This window comes from Hemitrygon akajei, chromosome 14, assembly GCF_048418815.1.
Source record: "Hemitrygon akajei chromosome 14, sHemAka1.3, whole genome shotgun sequence".
NCBI classification, from domain to species: domain Eukaryota; kingdom Metazoa; phylum Chordata; class Chondrichthyes; order Myliobatiformes; family Dasyatidae; genus Hemitrygon; species Hemitrygon akajei.
Genome location: NC_133137.1, coordinates 15097602 through 15118960, shown reverse-complemented (window position 1 = coordinate 15118960; position 21359 = coordinate 15097602).

Below are 21359 nucleotides of genomic sequence, written 5' to 3'. Positions count from 1 at the left end.
AGTTGCTAACCCTCTCCACCTCTGATCCTCTGATGAGGACCTCTGGTTTCTTCTCCTGAAGTCAATAATTAGCTCCTTGTTTTTGTCGACGTGGAGTAAGAAGTTGTTGTTGTGGCACTACTCAGACAGATTTTCAGTCTCCCCCCCCCCCCGCCCCCCATCTACTGATTTGTCACAACCTTTGATTCAGTCTATGATGTCAGCAAATTTGAATGTGGCATTGGAGCTGTGCTCAGCCACAGTCAAAAGTGAATGGACATTGAATCCACGAATACTACCTGGCTACATTTTTATTTCTATTTTTGCATTACTTATTTCATTACACTCAGTGTAATTCAGATTTTTCTCTATTATTATGTATTGCATTGTACTGCTTTCACAAATTCAACAAAGTTCACAACATATGCTGGTGATATTAAACCTGTTTTTGATAAGTGTAAAGTGAGTGGAGCAGGGGTCTAAGCACAGAGCCTCGTAGTACACCTGTGCTGATGGAGATTGTGGAGACGTTGTTGCCAATCCGAACTGAAATGATATGGGAAGAATGTAGATTTGATATGGAAGTTCAGCTTATTATCTGCTTAAAGCTTTGGTCCTTAAGTTCATATTTTCCTAAGAATCTTATTTCAAACTCAGATACTTTATCAGAAATGTGATCATTGGTAATAATTATTAATCAGGAAATTTGACACAGTAATTTTATGATTGCAAAGAGGAATTTCATTCTCACTGCCACTGATATTGAAGATATTTTTAAAAATTATTATCTTACAGTTGTCAGTGGGGACACATTCTTCTGGGGCAGTGGTATGATTGAAGCAGGTAGTTAGTATATTCAGGAGAAGAATAAAGGAGTACAAAAAAAACTGGCACAAAATTTTCATTGCAGTGGAGAAACAAAAATAGTGTTGTAAAAATTACTATGGCCCAACAATTAATATTAATGAAGTAGACAGAACTCTTTTTTAACTTTTGGATCATGAAATGCAGCCCATTTCAAAATGTCTGGTGTCATTAGAAGAATAAACTAAACTGGAATCAATTACTTCTGAAATGGATCAAACAAAGAGGACGTGTAGTTTTTAATTTTTATTTGAATCAGTGTTTTATAACTTGGTAGAGTATCTGACTAGTGGATATGAAGTTGAAAATAATGAGAGCTTATGTCAACCAGAATTTTCAGTACTCTTCATTTTATTGAGGATTTCACTGATAAGGTTTGCTCTGGAAGAAACCAAGAGTACAAGGTTATGGAAAGCATAAACATTGAGAAATATCAGAAAGTATGAAGGGTATAAAGACCAGGCAGCATTAATTCAACACCTGCCACCTATTATGTTATTTTAAACTTAGAGAATCTAACCCAAACATAAAATCTCAAAGGCATATTCGATAATGTTCTCCTCATCGACACTCCCTGTTGAAGTTTGAATCAAACAAAATGTTTTACAGAAAGCAACACGCACAAAATGCTGGAGGAACTCAACGGGTCAGGCAGCGTCTATGGAAAAAAGTAAACAGTCAACGTTTCAGACTGAGACCCTTTGGCAGGACAGGCTGAAAAGTCAACTTTACTTTTTTCCATGGATGCTGCCTGGCCTACCAGGTTATTACATTCACTGTCATAACTTCCTTGCAGAAAAACAAACCTCTTATACAGCATACAGTTATTTGTTGTTTTATTGTAATCTACAGTCTTGTTTGCTCTAGAAGCTCAACTTAGAAACTATCTTTAATACTATGGCACTTGTGCACCACGGATAATAGCAGTTATGTGATTTATTTTCTTACAAGTTTCCTAATAAAGGTCAATATTAGTCTCTCAATGTGTTCCTTCTTCTGAGCTCTATTCTAGTCTGAACATCACCAATGACACACTTGCACTTTTCAAAGACACAAACCTGGCTGACAAATTAACAAGAATCTAGCACTGAGTTACATGTGGTCTCAAAGAGACATGGTTAAAGTTCCAAAAACAGTTTTTATTTACAGTTCTTAAGTGCAAAATTTTGTGGTTCGTTTTTCATGAACGGCAGTTAAACTAGGGTGGGTATTTCCATCCAGAAGATTGTAAACCTTGTTGTCAGGTCTAGGAGCTTTGACTTCTTTGGAGTGATTTCTTAGATACCAATGTATTCAATCTACATAATGATTGGAAAGTAGACTATAAGTGCGCTTCATCAAATTAGACAACTGCAGAGAAGCTTAGGTATAAAAACATTGCTGCAAAATTTAGATCAATCAAACAAACAGAGAGACAGTGAGAGAATGCAATTAACCTTGACAAGAGTTTCTCCACTGATCCTTATTGTTTTTTTCCACATAAAACCTCAATTGAGTTGTCAGATAAAATCTTACTTGAAAAAAAAATGCCGATTGTTCCTGATGCTTTGTGCTGTCCCTTAATTTGTATTTAACCAGTAATTTGCTAACCAGTTATGTTAGTTTGACCAGCCTGTTTTACAGAATAATCAAATGGTAATCTATATGTTCAAAGATTAGATTTTTCAAGAACCCTTTCTAATTGGACAGTGTGACTTAATAATTAAAAACATGAATATGATCTTGGTTCATTTAGACTCTTCAGTAGAATACATCTCTTAGGAATTTAGAGCAATGTTTAAATTGATGAAGTGAAATTTGCTGCTTTATGTTCAGTTTAGCTTTTCCAAATCATGGGAATTGGAATGACATGAAAGGGTTACAAGGCTGATGCCAAAAGGTGCAGGAAATGTGTTGAAAGAAAACAGGGAGTAACCCAACTTCTGTAGTCTTCATTAGATAACACTGCCAAGAAAAATAAGGAATCCTTCCACTAAGAAAGTAGAAAAGGCCAACACATTTAAGGATGAATACCCAGGCAAGTTCAGCCAGTGTGGACTGTGAGACCTGCTTAATGTTAATGAAAAAAATAGGTTTGAACAGATCTTTGACTCAATGAGCAATAATTCTGCATTCATAAGCAATTCCTAATATTTAACATTTTTTGGGCTGATTTCACCCTAACAGCCTCTTGAGATTCAATTTCAATCCAAAGGCATTTAGTAGTAGAATGAGTGCCGTGGATGATACGTGACCTTTGAAATCCACAGAAACTTAGAATCCATGACTTCTGCTGGTTCCACGATGACAGATTGGCCCAGTGCCAAGCACAAACAGTGTTTTACTGTCAGAGAGAAATATCATCATGGCCTAATGCAGAATGTCCACATGAAATTCTATGAAATACAGAATGTGCTTTCAAACCTGGGTGCAAAATGTCAATTAAATTGCTTGCATAATGAAAAGACTAACTATATCCCATTCTGTTTCTGATGTCAGGCATGGCCTCCTCAACTGTCAAGAAGAGGTCACACTCACGTTGGAGGAGCAACACCTCATATTCCATCTGGGTAGCCTCCAGACAGATAGCATAAACTCCAGATTGATTTCTCTAACTGCCAGTAATTTCTTCCCCCTGCCCCTTCTCTGTTTCCATTCCCTATTCTGACTCCCCTCTTACCCCTTCTCTTCTCCTCACCTGCCCATCACCACCTCCTCTTTCCCTTTCTCCCATAGTCCATTGTTTTCGCCTATCAGATTCTTTCTTCTTCAGCCTTATACCTCTTTCACCTGTCACCTCCCGGCTTCTTAGTTCAGCCCATTTCCCCCACCCTCCCACCTGCTTCCACTTATTATGTGCCAGCTTGTACTCCTTCCCCTCTCCCCATGTTCTTATTCTGGCTTCTTTTACAATCCTGATACAGGGTCTCAAACCAAAACATTGACTGTTTTTGTACTCCTCCATAGATGCTGCCTGACCTGCCAAGTTTCCCAGGTACTTTGTCTCTGTTCCTCAAAATTAGCAACATTGCAAAATCTCCTGTGTTTCTAACCATATAACTGACCTTTCTATTGGCTTTTTATGACATTTTTTTTGCATACACATCCATTTATTTAGTGGATGCTGAGGGTACATAATTAAAAATAAGCATTTTCACATTTTTCAAAAATCATCATATTCATGGAAAATCATCTTTGAATTCATGCTAACATTGGGTGACCCATTAAGCATAATAAGCAGTTGAAAAGAAGTATTAGACGTACAAGACATTCTCTGAATAGAAAGGGAACTGGTCCTTTGTAAATTCTTTCTAATACGTTAAATGTTTTACAGGAAGTTAAAGTCTATGAGCATGGCGGTCACTTTAATCATGTTCCAAAAAAGATTTTTGAGATTTAAAGTCTTATAATTGAGTTGTTATGTGTCAAAGTTAAAATACTCCGCTGCCCATAATGGAATTTCTAGTCAACATTTCTTGACTATTTTTGTAAAGCATCTAATCCTCCTCCCTACTGGGAATTTCAATAAGTAGATAATTTGATGTAATAATTTTAAAACTTAATATAATCCTTTGGAAATTTTCAATAATTCACACAATTTAATTTCTTTGCTTCCGGATATGTTGTATGAGGGAGGCAGGAATGTGCAGTAGTTAGTACCTTTGCCTCACACTTCTAGGGACCCTGGTTTAATTGTGACTTTGAAAGCTACTCCACACATTCTTTCACGACCGCGTGGATCTTCTCTGAGTTCTAGCGTCTTCTTCCTCATCCCAAGGATCCTGGTAGATTAATTGGCTGGTGTAAATCATACTTCAGTCTAGGTTAAGTGTAAAACGATTGAGGATGAGAGAATGGCTGTGTCAGAGCAGATGAGAAGCTACTTGGATCCGATGGGATGAATGGTCTCCCTCCATGGAGTTGTAGGTATACGATATGAATGCTTAAAGACGACAGTTTTCCCTCTGACTCTTGCAAAGTGTAGATTTTTTTTTCATTTTTTTAAAATAATGACCTCAGAATAAATTCCCATAAATTGACTTTTGAGAGGGAAAAAGGGGCAGCCAATTCAAAACAAAAGGAGACAGCTAATTCTGACCTGAATGCTACAGGGTAATGGACCAATTCTCTCAATATTGTCTTGCCTTATATTATTCTGAAATAGATTGAGTAATTATTAAACTTAGCTCTACAAAACAGAATTACAGCTACAAAATCAGAGCCAAAGGGCTTCAGATTATTCTGTAAAGCATAAATTCTAATAATCTACAACAAAGGTATTTATTACATATAATGACATAAGAACATCAGAAATAGGTGCAGGAGTCGGCTGTCTGGCCCATTGAGTCTGTCCTGCCATTCAATAAGATCAAGGCTGATCTGGTCATGGACTCATCTCCACCTACCTGCCTCTTCCTATAACCCTTAAACCTCTGCTATGCAAAAATAGATCTGACTGTGTCTTAACTATATTTTTACTGCTTCCCTGGGTAGAGTAATCTACAGAGTTGTTGCTCTCAGGGGAAAAGCACTCTCTCCTCATCTCTATCCTAATTCTATTCGCCCAAATCTTGAAGCCTAGTTCTAGTCTCACTTACCAATCGAAATAACTTTCCTGCCTCTACTGTATCTTATCTATCTCTTTCATAATCTATGAGATCTCCTCTCATCTTTCTGAATCCCAGTATGTATGGTTTCAAGTTTACACAATCTCTCCTCATAAGTTAACCCTCTCATCACTGAAATAAACCACATGAACTTCTTCTGCACCACCTCCAAAGCCAGTTTCTTTCTACAAGTAAGGAGAACAGAACTGCACACAATACTCCAGATGTGGCTTCACCAGAACCCTGAATAGTTGCAGCATAACCTCCCTGCTGTAAAATTAAATCTCTCTGGCAATGAAAGCTACATTCCTGTTGCTTTCTTGATAACCTGATGCACCTGCAATTCATACGCAAGCACTCACAAAACCCTCTCCAGAGCAGCATGCTGAAATCTTTCAGCGTTTAAGTAGTAATCTGATCTTCCATTTTTCCTTCCAACGCGGATGATCTCGCACTGGTCAATGTTGCATTCCATCTACCAGACCCTTCCCCACTAACTTTATCTACATTAAGACACGATAGCATAGCAGTTAGCGTGACGCTATTACAGGTCAGTGTGCGGGATTTCAGAGGTCAATCCTAGCATCGCCTGTAAGGAGTCTCTCTCTGTTCCCCCTGTAGAATGCATGGGTTTTCTCCAGGTCCCTCAATCCAAAGACATATCAGACAGGTCAATTAGCCATTATAAATTGACCCATGGTTTGGTTAGTGTTAATATGGGATTGTCGGGGGTTGCTTGGTGGGGTGACAAAGTGCTGGAAGGGCTTATTCTGTGCTATATTGCTTAAAATATATTATGTATAATAATATATTTTTTAATATATGTATATATATCCCTACACATCTTCTGCACAATTTGCCTTTCCACTCAGATTAGTGTCATTAGCCAAATTAGATATGCTACACTTGGCCCCCTCTTCCAAATTATTAAAGAACATTGTGAACAGTTACAGACCCAGAAATCAGTCCTCTGCTCACCGCTGACTGCCAACCAGAGGAACACCCTTTTATCTGAATTCTCTGCCTTCTGTGGTTAACCAGTCCTCTCTCCACGCTAATACCTTATCCCAACTCTTCTTGTATTACTGAAAGCTCTCCAGAAAACCAAGTGTACAATCTGCACCTGTTCCTCACCATTCACCGCACTCGTCATACCCTCAAAGAACTTTGGTAAGTTTGTCAGGAGCACCTGGCCTTTACGAAACCATGCCTGGTAGAACCCCTTCTCACCAGACGTTTCACTATTCTTTCTTTAATGATAGTTTCAAGCATTTTGACGTGTGATAACAGTCATTAATACAAACACATTAATTTTACAGTTACCTGAGACTTAATCAGTGTTAACAATGAAAAATGTTTATAATGTTTTCAACTCTATATCATATGATCATTATGTTACTCATTTTCACTGAAACATAATGGCTTGGCTTACAATATTTCACTTATACTTTGGAACAATTTTCGAGGTTAAAGCTGTCAAATTGTTTCTGCTCTTCGTATTAACAGTCACTTCTTACTGCTGAAGCCAACTTGTTGGTTGATTCAAAGAGCAGAACCCACTAATGACACCACAGACTTCTGAGATGTCTATTACTTGTCGTGAGGTCAAAAGGCACAATAGATTTTCTCCCAAACTGTAAAATGAGAGGGATAATTGGGGAGAGAAAGAGGGGCGAAGCTACAATGGCACCCAGCAGTGATTCCTTTGAGCTCACCTGTGGAAACAGCTTAGGTTCTCCCTTTGGTGTGTCTCTTTTCCCTTTTCAGAGTGGATGTGGTTCTGTCGGAGACCCTGACCTGGAGTTACCGTCAGACTTCGGTTCTTTGCAGTGATGGGACCCACCCCCGGGGCCACTTTTTGAAATCACAACAATGAGGCCTGGAAGACCAGCACGCCATGATGGTTTAGCGACCCTGTGGACGAATCAACTCTATGCTGGTGTGGCCAACTGAAGCCTCACAGGAGGAAGCAGAACATCGGAAACAGCAGATAGGCTTTCAAGGACTCTGTACTCGGAAAATCATACTTGTTTTCTCTCTCTTTCTCTCACACACACACACACTCTCTCTCTCACTCTCATTCTCTCTCTCTCTCTCCCTCACTCCCTCTCACTGGAGGAGAGCTTGTTGCCAATTCTCAAGTCAGAGAACTCAGAAATCAGAAAATCAGCGAGTTGTTCTGCTACGTCTCCCCTCTCACTGTGAAAGGGTGACTCCTCTCTGTGCTTTTATTAGGGAGAAAGAGAGAGCCTGTGGTATGTCGGATTGTCGGGGTGAACGATTGGTTTTTGTTAATGTGCAAATCATGACCTTTCCTGGAGGCTTTGCTTGCTTGATGGGTGGAAGGTGCTGATGCTTTTTGCTGAAGTAGGTAGGGGTGGGGGAAGGTCATTGCTTTGCTGTTCCTTGTGAGTGGGGGGGGGTAGTAGGGGGGACTTTGGGGTTCTAACTTTTTTACTGTCATTCTTTGGGGTGCTTTTCTGTTTTTGTGGATGTCTGCAAAGAACAAGAATTCCAGGATGTATATCATATACATTTCTCTGACATTAAATGGAACTATTGAAGTTTGGTTAATCCTTTTCCTGAAATTTTTGGCAGCCATTAAATCATCCTTTTGTATGAAGTGATCAGCAAAACAAAAGAGTTGCCTCACAGATGGGGTGACTCAAAGCTCATTGATATTGTTATTGTGTTGACAAACGGCAAGAATTTTTATCCTAGTTTTAGATTTCCTGGTTTCCTCGATGAGGAAATCATTGCTTTGCCAGTTTCTCACTCACCCTTCAAATATATTCAAGGTATTAAGTCCTTACACTCTGAAAAAGATTTTTAAAAAGCTACAACTTAGATAGCTAATGGACATCTTTAAAAATGCTTTTAAAATCCTTTATGGAAGTATATTATTAGGAATGGTCAGATTGTCAAATTTTGAGAATAATATCCACACCTTTCACTGGAAGAAAATGTAGGAGCCCTTAGAATAATGCCACTCGTTGTTACAATTAAATCTAAATCACGTGTAAGTTCTTGCACATTACTGTTAGTTAGTCTTTCTTTATTTAGTTTCGCAAAAAATATTGTATTTCTTTTTCCCCTGTAATTGCCTGCAAGAAAATCAATCTCAATGTAGCCAACAGTAATGCATATATCCTTTGATAATAAACTTACTTTGAGCTTTGAAATGACCGAATGAGTAGCAGAGTGGTTTTTTAATATTCAGTACATTCTTGTACAGTGTGAATGATATTTACATTGATCTGGTACTCCACATTGAATTGTTGGAATATGTTTTAAAAGATTTACAATGTATTGCAACCATATTTCTCATTCCCACTCTTGGCAAATTTTATTTGTGAGATGCATCAAGTGCTGAAGTCTATATTATGCAGAGGTCTTGTTATTTCAAACATTATCCAGGCTTAACAAGGCACTGCAGGTAGGCAACTGCTATGTAGGCGACGATATTCTGTAGCATTGCAGGTAGTACATCAAAGGCAAGGTCGGCCCTTATCTGTGACAAGCAAGGCCCTTGATTATACTGTATGTAACTCAGTTCTCTATGTCACAGAATCCGGATTTCTTTTCCTTCATTCTACCATCAGGACAGTCACAGAGGCTGCTGCACAAAGGATGGCTATGGACCAAGAGATGTGACCTGTGGATCAAGAGGTGTGACCCATGGACCAATGCAGCACATGATCAACCCTGGTTCGGTGACCTGGACAAGAGTATTTGATGCTGAAAGATCCGAAACGCCCTATCACCCCACTGATGATATGTCCCAGCGCATCCTGTGATACATCTCAGTACTATAACCCAGCTCTTTTGCCTTTGGTTTCACTCTATCTCACAACATCAGAATTCCTTTTCCTTCGTTCTCCTATCAGGGCCATCTCAGCGGTTGCTGAGCGAGCCTCCAGATGGCTATGGATCAAGAGGTGGGACCTGTGGACCAATGCTGCTGGGACACAAGCTGGGGCTTGGTCAACCCTGGCTGGGCCACCTGGGTGGAAAGACCCGAGAAATCTGATGAGCATGGATTGCATCACTGATGATGTGTCCCGGCGCATCCTAGGATGGATCTCAGTATCATAACGCAGTCCTTTTGCCTATGGTATCGCTCTGTTTCACAGCATTAGGGTTACTTTCTAATCATTCTCCTTTCACTAATCTCTGCAGCTGCTGTTGTTTTGTAACTTCAAGACATTAGATTAATCCAAAGGAGTCACGAGAGTCCAGGAATATGAACGTAATTCAAGTTTACTTTCAGCGAGGCACGCGCATGTTACGTGGTAGCTGGATGATGTGGGCAATTCATATACTTTTACATATAACACATAATTAATCATTCAAACAAACAAGAATGCTTAATCAAACTAGGTATATATAGACAGGTTCTCTCAGATATTATTGAAATTCTAAATGCACAACAGCTGCCAAACAGTTAAACCTTACTAACTTCGGCAAACCTGACTGCTCGCTTCCCAGTTACTCTTTATTCTGTCCTAAGACCCATAATAAAAGCTTTTGTACTTTTCTCCTCATTTCAATAAATTGTAGGCACTCAAAGCAGAACTGGTTTAGGTCCAAGCAGTTCCTACATCGTTCCACAATATTGTCAGTATTAATATTTTCATTGCTTCAGCCTTTATAGGATGGAAATAAAAGATAAATTCTCAAATCAAAAGCAGTTATGACATACACAAATTGGATTTGCTATTGCAATGCACAGAATCTTATTTCATTTAAACAAGCTGGTTATGTTTTGAGCAGAATATTTGCTCTGTATTCTTCTTAAAGAGAGATTTTAAAGACTATCTTCATTTGTCATATGGACATTGAAACATACAGTGAAATGTGTCCTGTGCATCAACTTGATTGGCCAGCGGATATGACCAAGGCAGTTGATGATACCAAACGAGCTCTTTCTAGCACACCTTTAGCCATTCCCACTGAAACCTCAGACTAAGCTGTGGGTACTGTGCATGAACAGTAGTGTGGAAGCGTACTTGCCTTCTTCAGCCAGCAGCTCTGTTCTCCATCCCCCCCCCCCCCCCCCCCACCGTAAGGTAGTACGGCAAGTTTGACCATGAGCTCCTCGATCTCTATCTCGCTGTCTGCCATTTTCATTTTCTTCTAGAAGGTCACCATTTCACAGTGCTCGTTGACCACAAATCCTTCATGCATGTGATGGTCAAACTATCAGACCCTTGGTCAGCATTTCAGCAATGCCATCTGGCCTACATATCCGAGCTCACAACTGATACACAGCATATCAAGGGGAAAAGTAATGCCGTGTCTGATTGCCTCTCATGGCCAGCCACTGAGGCCGTACACTTAGGGGTTGGCTATGCCAGCATGGCAGCTGACCAAGTTACTGACCCAGAGATCCAGGCTTACTGAACATAGGCCTGCGGTTGGCTGACCTCAAGTTCGGGGAAGCTGGTGTTTCTCTCTTGTGCGATGTCTCAACCGGTCGCCCTGGCCTGCAAACTGGAGACGGATTGAGAGGCCAGGCCTCTTGCATCTGTTACTTGGAACCAGCAATAACAGATGTGGAATGGAGTCAGGATATCATTGGAAAACAACAGAGTTTATTAACATTTAAGCAGAAACATAGAAAATTAAACAAGCGACTAACTTAAAATGAACTTAACAGTGCTATGTGTCTATAGCTCCCAAACAGTCAAACTTAAGAAAGAATTCTTAACGAGTCTTACTGGAGCACAGTCTCAGAATGTCAGTTCAGAAAGTTTCAGGGATTCACGGGGGAATTGAGAGGAGACTTTTAGATTCAAAGTGTAGCAAAGAGATGATCTCGAAGATGGAGATTCAAAATACAGCAAAGAAGCAACTCCCACCGGGAATGGCCACCGTACCTTTCTGAAGGCAATTCTGCAGACACACAGTACCCAAAAAGTGAGAATTTCGCCACGTAACTGACAGGAGACGACCCTTTTCCAGGGCTGGTCACCACGCACCTGAGACCTTGCAGGGGTTTACCAAAGTGGGTGCCAAAAATCCACTTTGGGTTATCCAGTTCCACAACATACGAAGTGACTCCAACAGTGATTTGCCACAGGGGTGCCTTCTACAGTGAACTACCACATCCAGACAAGGATTAACACACACGTGGTATTCACAAAGGTTTTCCCCTCACCAGAGAACCCCCTCCTGTGGGTTAACGATGTGACAACCACACTTTCATATTTGAATGGAATCAAACTCACCCCTACGGGCTACTGGGAGAGTCCAAATGGTGATCTCTTTGTCACTAGGTTTCTTCTGTGTCAAACCTTTTCTCTCCCCTCTTCTCTGCAACTACCTCCAGCTGCAGCAACCGTGAGAGTCATTTATCAACACTCTGGATCGATCTTAACTCACCTCTTTGGGCTACTTGGAGAGTTTAACCAGCGACCTCACTCACTGGCGTCTTTCCATGATTGAAACCATACTCGACTCTCTGGAGCAATCTGCACTGCTCCTTTAATACTGTTGGGGTAGGTCAACGCGTGACACTCACAGAAACAAACTCACAGATTTCCAGTACGTCACGTACCGCCCCAAGAATTGATACTTGGGTACATAACACCTCACAGAAACTGATTGAACTAAAATTTGCTTGAGGACATTTGTGAATGGACTGCTGCCTGTTTTGGAGTGCCAGCGGGCAAAAGTTAACCATCATGTTCAGACACCATTGGCACATTCTGAGGTCCCTGAGCAATGGTTTAACCATGTCAGAGTGGACCTTGTTGGTCCTCTTCCCCTCTCCTGCAGTTTCACGCACCTTACCACGGTGGACCGCACCGCCAGGTGGCCAGAGGTTGTCCCTCTAGCATCAACGACGGCCGCAGAAACGGCTTGAGCATCCGTCAGCACCTGGGTTGCTCGGTTTGGCACCCTACCTGATATCTCCTCTGACTGTGGTTCCCAGTTCAAATCAGGCATCTGGGCTGTGATGGGCCAGAACCCTGGCATTAAGCTACATCACACCACGGTATATCAGCTGCAGCCCAATGGCCTATGCGAGCAGCTTCACCGCTCCTTCAAGGCTGCTCTGAGGGCTTCCCTGACTGATGAGCGTTAGGATGATCATCTCCCATGGGTCCTGCTGGGGTTCGGAACAGCTCCAACAGAGGGCCTCATTTGTCTGTGGCTGGGCTCATATATAGGCCAGATGATTTCATTCCTGATGCCACGACCACCTGATCAGCTTCTCAACCCTCCTCAGTAAATTCAATTCCTTTTCATCTATTCCTATCTCCCATCATGACGTATAGTCTGCTTGGTTAGCTGTTGACCTATATTCTGTCTCATTTGTTTTCATCCGCCATAATGCACACCAACATCCCCTTAGGCCTCCTTACAGTGAACTGTTCCATGTTTTGGAATGGGGAGAAAAGACTTTTATTATATATAAGAGGGGTAAAACAGGACGTATTTTGGTAGATCACCTTAAACCAACCCACTGAGATCTGGCGTATTCTGTCCCCATGCCCCCGGCATCGCAACATGACCACGAGTGTGTCAACACACCTCTGGATGAGCCAGAGGCACCTGTCATTCCTCCACCCATGGGACACAGGACCCGAGCTCCAGACAGGCTCACAGTACTGGTTATAGTGAATTCTGAGGGGGGCCTGTCTAGGGTAACATAACTAGGTGAAATGTACATCATTCACAACCACCAACATTGAGCTGGGGTTTCGCTTTAAGAGGCTTGACTGATGTGATGATGTGATTACGTAAAGATTTTTATTCTGTTTAGGTTCTGGAGTTCAATAAAATGTGTTATTGGTTTTATTAAACATAAAACGCCTCACTTGATTTTATTTGCGAAAACCTACAAGATGAATGATTTCTCCCAAGGTTTCCTGGGAGATTGGGCTGGGCTACAAGCTGCTGGTGGGACCAGGTCTATACAACTGGAAACTGAGAACTGGATATGAAGGGAGTTTGCAATGGTTGTAGGCTGGAAGCCGAATTCCCGTAGAGTGCATGCAGTATGCAGCCAGAGAGTGAGGGGAAATGGGGCAGAAATTGTGAGGAAAAGAGAGAAGGAGCCAAGGAGGAAAGCAGGGGTGAATGAGGGATCTTGAGTTGACAGGATGGAAGGACTATAGGAGGGGAAATCTGACAGAAGCAGATGGAGGAAAAGAGATAAGGGGGTATTGAGTGAGGGTAGGGCTGAAGGAAGAGGATGAGGTAAAAAGTATTGCAAATGAAGTGTGCCACAGTGTGTGGCATGACTGTGCCTCAACAGTCAGAGGATGTTTGTTTGTGTTCAGAACATAAGTATGTGCCCAGACACACATGCTCATTCCTTGTAGTTAAGTTGTGTCTCCATTTGTCTTGGATGTCTTTGCCGCTGAATCCTCTATGTGATAGTTACTGGGCAAAGGCTTAAAATGCTCATGGGGAGAACCAGAACAGAAGCATGTCATCCTTGATTCCAAGGGTAATTGGAAAAGATGATACTCTTCTTAATGTTCCAAAATTACATTGAGTTGAGAATTGATGCGAAGTTTTCTTCTGCAAGTGTATTGCAACTTGAAAAGGAAATGTAAGCCAAGCACGAGTTAAACTTAAAACTCAAAACTGTAATAAAAGGAATGGGATTAATATTCCTGCTTAGCAGAAGCATTCTTCTAATTGTTTGTTTCATTCTTTAACTAGACATGGAGAAGTACAAATCTATTTTTGATGCAGGTTCCATTCTTTTTCCAAATACGTGTTTTTCCAACTTTGCAGGAAGTGCTCTGAGAAGGTACTTTATTGAATTTTGGGATTTTCTTTCCATTAATCTAAAGTAATTTTCATAGCTACAATAAATACAGCCATCATGTAAGTCAATTAAATAATATTAAGCTGTCAACATTGTTTGTTATAATGAGCTTTTTCTTGTCAATTATACAAATTATTCAGTTGTTAGGTTTTAAACTGACTGGATGTCACATTGCAGTTGCAAAGTGCTTGAAATGTATTAAGTTAATTAAATGTAGGATGCATGAAAATTATACCATATTATTATGTGATCGCCTCTTCAGGACAAGTGATAGAGTGGTTGTAACTAAGTGCATTTCTGAAGTTAATAAGATAACCCTCTTGGTCTTTCTTATACCGTCTTTCTCCTTCTCAAATGAGAAAGCAACTGTACGTATAAAAGAGCCAAAGGCCCAAATGTAATTTACTTTCTTTTGATCATTGAAATCAGTCGGTTTTCTCCTACCAGCTTCATATTCATAACAAATATGTCATTAAATTCAAGTAGAGAATCCTAAACACGGAATGATTAATCACTTAACTCTGTGCTGGGAATCTGAATGAAACTCAAAAACAAATAATAAAAAATATTTCATCTCTAATATTAATCTCTGAGCTCCCGCAGGACATCTTACACCAACACCACAACAGCAGCATCTGTAGCCATTCTGATTGGTGGGATATCTTCAAATTTTATCTGCAGTTTTACAGGTATAAGGAAGCTGGTTCTTGCAATTGCTAGCTCCATTTATTACATAAAAATGGTGTATAGAAGTAGTAGACTCTAGGTTTCCTTTTAAATCTTGTTCTTTAAGTGGAGATGTACTTGTCCAAAAACATCCATACCTGACAAAAATAGCAGTTTCAGAAGAAATAAGTTTCAGAAAATCAGATTTCATAATAACTAACATCTCAGACCAAACTTCCAAATGGAATCCACAAGCAACTTTTAAATCAGTCTGCTCAGTTTCAGAAAATACATTTTTAATGAATGTGGTATTGCAGTAATAGATATTTTCATACTGTTTTGCCAACGCAACTTTGATTATGGTTACAATCTTACCACAGGCAGCTTTCAAAATTTGATCCATTCCCGCTGGACACACAAGGCTCGGCTCAGAAACAAATATGGTAAGGATGTGATCCAGACTGGTTCACTTTCAGAGAGTTGAAGAAAACCCGTGCTCATCCAGAACAGGGTATCTGACAAGTTGACAATCCAGAAAGAGTGGTGCCGATAAGTGAGGTATGGTTAGATCGATGCAGCATCAACGTACGAGTGTACTTGAGACAAATAGGATGGATGTATTTATGAAGCAATGTAGTAAGGGAAAATGGCATATAAAGAGAGGATAATAAGATGAGATGCAATCGAGTGTGAGGAGGCCCCTATAGAATTCAAACACTAGTGCAGAGCAGCTGGGCCAGATGGCCCTCATTCTGTGCTGCAAATCTCATGTGATATTTATCTTTCTCTTATTTGGAATTAATCAAATTCAAGTGAACTTTGAAAGTTGTTTGGTTTGACATCGTTGCTTTACAGCAAATTTGCCTTGTATAACGATAATTACACCACTGAATACACAATAACTTAGCTTGTAAAATAATCATCATAGTTCAAATAAAGGATACTTTAAAGATATGCTTTTTAGTAAAACTTTGTAAGGTTGACTATTTTGTAATTTGTAGTCTTCATGAAATTAACTAAAGGAACAATGTAATATTACTCAAAAACAAACAAATAATAAATAATATTGAAAACATCAGTTGTAGAGTCCTTGAATGAGACAATAGGTTGTGGAATCAGTTCACTGTTGGGATGAGTGAAGTTATCCACTCTGGTTCAAGAACCTGATGGTTGAGGGGTAATAGCTGTTCCTGGGCTTGGTGAAGCGGGTCCTAAGGCTCCCTGCAACAACTCATTTGTCTTTCCAAGCTCCAGTTTCCACCCTCCTCCCAATTACTGTATGTTTATCTGGTAAGTTATTTGGCTGTTGTGTATGTGTAGATGGCTGGCAGAGTTAATAGAGATGCAAGAGGGAAAATAAGATTGGGGCTGAAGGGATGGGTTCCCTACTAATATAACTGCTGCAACTTCATTGATTATGAAAAATTATTACAAAATTCACCATGAAATTTGCTTTAAAAGTTCACTTTGATCAAGGAGTATTTAGTTATATATATTTACTTACTGTCAATTACATCACTGGCATTTAGGGCAGAAATGAAGGTCCTCCATCTCTGATGGTGTTCAGAGCTTCCTTCATCATATAACCATATAACAATTACAGCACGGAAACAGGCCATCTCAGCCCTTCTAGTCCGTGCCAAACGCTTACTCTCACCTCATCCCACCTACCTGCACTCAGCCCATAATCCTCCATTCCTTTCCTGTCCATATACCTATCCAATTTTTTTTTTTTAATGACAATATTGAACCTGCCTCTACCACTTCTACTGGAAGCTCGTTCCACACAGCTACCACTCTCTGAGTAAAGAAGTTCCTCCTCGTGTTACCCCTAAACTTTTGCCCCCTAACTCTCAACTCATGTCCTCTTGTTTGAATCTCCCCTACTCTCAATGGAAAAAGCCTATCCACGTCAACTCTATCTATCCCCCTCATAATTTTAAATACCACTATCAAGTCCCCCCTCAACCTTCTACGCTCCAAAGAATAAAGAATCATATCAGTAGCTTTCTCTTAGTTTTCACTCCTGTCAATCACACAAGTCCCAAATGGACTTGGATATAGAAGGATCCTTCTTCGCTGTTTGCATAACAATTTTGTTTCACCTGTCAGAGTTGTTTGCCCTGAGCTGAGCCCCCGAACTGGTGGGCCATTCTTAGTCTGACCTCTACCCTTTGACCTGTTTGGCATGGATGGCCCTCCCAAGAGCCAAAGCATAAAGCCCTGACTCCAGCCAGCATAGCTCACTGGGTCTTTGAGGCACGCAAGCCTCCAAAGGTTATGGTCCTTCTGGAGGGTTTAGCTATTTATGTTAAGTGGTAAAAACTATTTATAACGCTGGCAAAAATGCAAATATTAATGCCATGGATATGCAAGGTTTACCTGCAGCTTTCTACTGTTAGTGTGTACCATCAGACTTCAGATGCAGCTTTACACTGAGTGAGCTGTTCTGTGTTTAGGCTTGGGTTAAATAGGGGGATTGCCGGGTGGCACAGCTCGAAGGGCCAGAAGGGCATATTCCACGCTGTATCTCAATAAATAAGAATAACATTTTACTTTATGATAGTGCACAAACATGAAGTGAAAATCAGCAGCAAATAAAAACAAGATCATCATGAATATGTAGCTTCATTCATTGGTGCATGACAGGTAACAGCACCGATGTCATACAAATGAGAGGGGACGAATCAAATAAATAAAATGTTGTAACATCGAGAGCACAAATTTCTGGGAAACAGCGAACAGCAATGTTTGTTGGTCAGTTCAAGCTTAAGATTCATGCACAACTAATTTTTCACATCAGAATTAGTGACTCCTGGGCAGAATTAGGGCAGTGAAGTGTGCAGTTTTGAAACTATAATCCTCCAAAGAAGGTGACTCGAGATTCACTGGTTTGTCGAGTAAGCGGTAAGGAAGGAAAAATGCAATTAGAGTTAAACTTGGAAGTCTGAACATAAAACAACATAATAGTGAGATACTGTGTATATTGTTGGATCTCTCCTCAGTTTCTGATTAGAGTTCTTCCAGGAGTCAGAAATAACAAGCAAACTAAATAAAGATCTGAGAAACGATGCCAAGAGAGGAATTAACATGAAGGGGTTTCAGACAAAGGAATAAAAGTAGTAAAAGACGGCACTTCTGAAAAATCTATCACTTTTATAGGTGAGGTAAAGAAAATTCCTTAGATAGGAATGCATTGGTTAATAGGCTGCAGACTTAACACAATTACATCATGCGGGTAATACTTAGCCAATGAAAAATGAGAAAGGTGATAAACTGTTAGTGAATCCCCTTTTTTACCGAGCAACTTTAGAGATGTGGCTTGTTAGCCCCTTGCGGTGATAAAAATAACCTTTTTCGGACCCCGTACTCTAGGGTTAATGGGTTTTGGGTCCCACCAAAACCAGGAAGTTGGGATGTCTCCCCTACCGGTACCCTGATCTGTAGTAATACTGTGCAAAGACTGCCCCCATGCAATTAGCCGTCAGCAAGAAATAACAGATTGTACAATGCATACAAATATAAAGGTATATTTACAAATGTCAGCTTTATAGAACAGTTAATAGGAAAAGAAAAATAAAAATAATAAAAAGGGCCCATTACAGTTAACCCAGTCCAAATTGTGGTGATATCGCATGTCACGTGTAAGAACGTGATGGGCCGGAGCTATGAGCATGTGCAGAACTGACAGAATGATTGAGAAGCCTGTATGTTAAGACGTGGTTGCTGTTTGCTGTTAAATAAAAGTTCTAGTTATGTTCTTCCAGAATGTGTATTTATGAGTAATACACAGTGCATATAAAGAACACAACATGGTGTCAGAAGTCGGTCTGGAAGAATAATTCATTTCGCTAATGGGGAGAAGAAGGTAATTGAAAAAAAAAGTGCAAACTTTTTCATTGTTTGATAACAGCTTTAAAAATGGAAGCTTTGCAATCCCCATCGACACTTCAGCTGACTGAAAACGTAGCTGAAAATTGGAAAAGATTTAAACAGTGTATTGAAATTTATTTATCGGTGATCGGAGTAGATGAAAAATTGGAAGAAACAAGAGCTGCCATTTTACTCCACATGACTGGGGATGACGCATTTGAGGTATATAACCATTTTACTTTTGAGAATGGAGATATTTTGAATCTATAAGCGATAATGGACAAAGTTGACGCATTTTGTATACCGAAGTGCAATGTGACGTAAGAATTCTTTACCTGTCGACAAAGAGCTGGTCAAACGATTGATCAATTTGTTACAGAATTGAGAAACCACAGTAAAACATGTGAGTTTGCAGAGCTGACGGATTCTCTCATTAAAGACAGAATTGTCTGCAGCATTCTAGATAATGGGCTGAGAGAAATACTCGTAAGAGAACCAGACATAAATTTGGAAAAAGCTTTGATTCTCTGCATAGCTTTGGAGACCGTGACGTCGCAGGCTATTAAGAACTGCAGCGTACATGCTGTGAATAATCGCGAACATGTTAGAAAATATAATGAAGCGGCAATGAAACCAACAGAGATCAAGACGTCGTCTGGAAGAAAAAAACTTTGTGATCACTGTGGGCGGGAGCACTGACCTAAAAAGTGTCGAGCGTATGGAAAAACTTGCAATCACTGCGGTCAGAGTAATCATCTTTCACGCTGTTGCAGTAGTATAAAGGAAATAAAACAAGTAAATGCAGTGCTTGAAAATGAATGTGAGGAGTTTTATATTGATGTGCTTTGTGAAAACAAACAAAATAAGAATGACTGGACTATGCCATTGCAAGTGAACCAAAACATTATTCTGTTTAAATTGGATACTGGAGCACAAGTAAATGTTCTTGCAGAATCTGAGTTTAATGCATTAAAGCCAAGACCAAAGTTACATCAGATGAATATAAAAGTGACTGGGTATTCAGGTGCAGACATTCCAGTTAAAGGAACGTGTGGCAAAAGTATCACACAAAAATATGGTGCACACGCTTTCATTTGTGGTCGTGTTTAAGAATGTACAGTCAATATTGGGTTTATCAGCTGTGAGAGACTGAATTTGGTGAAAAGACTCTTAGTCCTGGACAGTGACACAGAGTCAGAATACAGTGACCTGATGAAAGAGTATGAGGACTTGTTCAAAGAGCTTGATTGTCTTCCAGGAGAGCACACGATTAAAATTGACAACACAGTGCCACCTGTAGTACATCCATGTGCCTTTTGCATTACGTGATCAACTGAAAACAGAGCTTGACAGAATGGAATGGTTAGGAGTCATATAAAAAATTGATGAACCGTTTGAATGGGTCAATTTGCTTGTTATTGTTGATAAAAAAATGGAAAACTGAGGATTTTCTTGGAAACAAGAGCCTTGAATTGAGCCGTTAAAAGAGAACATTTCAAATTGCCTACTCGTGAAGAAATTATGTCACAGTTTGCTAATGCAATGTACTTTAGTTAATTAAATGTATCCTCTAGATCCTGGCATCTTAAACAACATGAACTGAGTTCAAGGATGTGTACCTTTAACACTCCTTTTGCCAGATACCATTTTCTTAGGCTTCTGTTTGGAACTGCATCAGCTCCTGAAGTGTACCATAAAACCATTCACATGTTATATGAGCAGATTGGGGGTGTGGCTACTTACATGGACAATATTATTGTTTGGGGATCATCTAAACAAGAGCATGACACCAGACTTAGACAAGACTTAGAGGCAACATGCAAGACAAACCTGAAGCTGAATAAAGACAAGTGTCAGCTAGAAGTGACTGACCTTACCTTTGTGGGTGATATCATCAGCAAAGAGGGTGTGCGTCCTGATCCATTGAGGGTTTCTGCTATTGAGAACATGCCAAGAGCGCAATGTAAAAAGGATGTTCAAAGGTTCATGGGAATGGTCAACTACATGGGAAAATTCATACCCAATCTTTCGGAACAGCTTACTCCATTGAGACAGCTAACAGAAAAGAAAAACAAATGGAGCTGGAACCATGAACAGAAGGCATGGCAAAATCTCAAGAAAGTGTTCACCAAAACATGTGTTGAAATTCTATGATGCGGAGAGACCCATCAAAATCTCATGTGAAGCATCTCAAGCAGGCTTAGGGGCAGTATTACTGCAAAAACATGATCAAGAATGGCTACCAGTGGCATATGCATCTCGTACGTTATCTGATCCAGAAACAATGTATGCCCAAGTTGGAAAAGAATTGCTCAGTATTCAGTTTTCTTGTGAGAGATTTCATCAGTTTGTGTCAGGGTAATCTATTGATGTTGAAACCGATCATAAGCCTCTGATTGCATTGTTTAACAAACCTTTAAGTGGCTATCCTTCGCGAGTTCAGCGAATGATAATCAAATTGCAAAGATATGCATTGAACGTGTCATACACATCTGGAAAATTCATGTACACGGCTGACACACTTTCCAGAGCTGTGGATCCAACAACATAAGACAGTCACAGGAACATTAGTGATGTTCAGGTATTCATTGATATGGTCATAG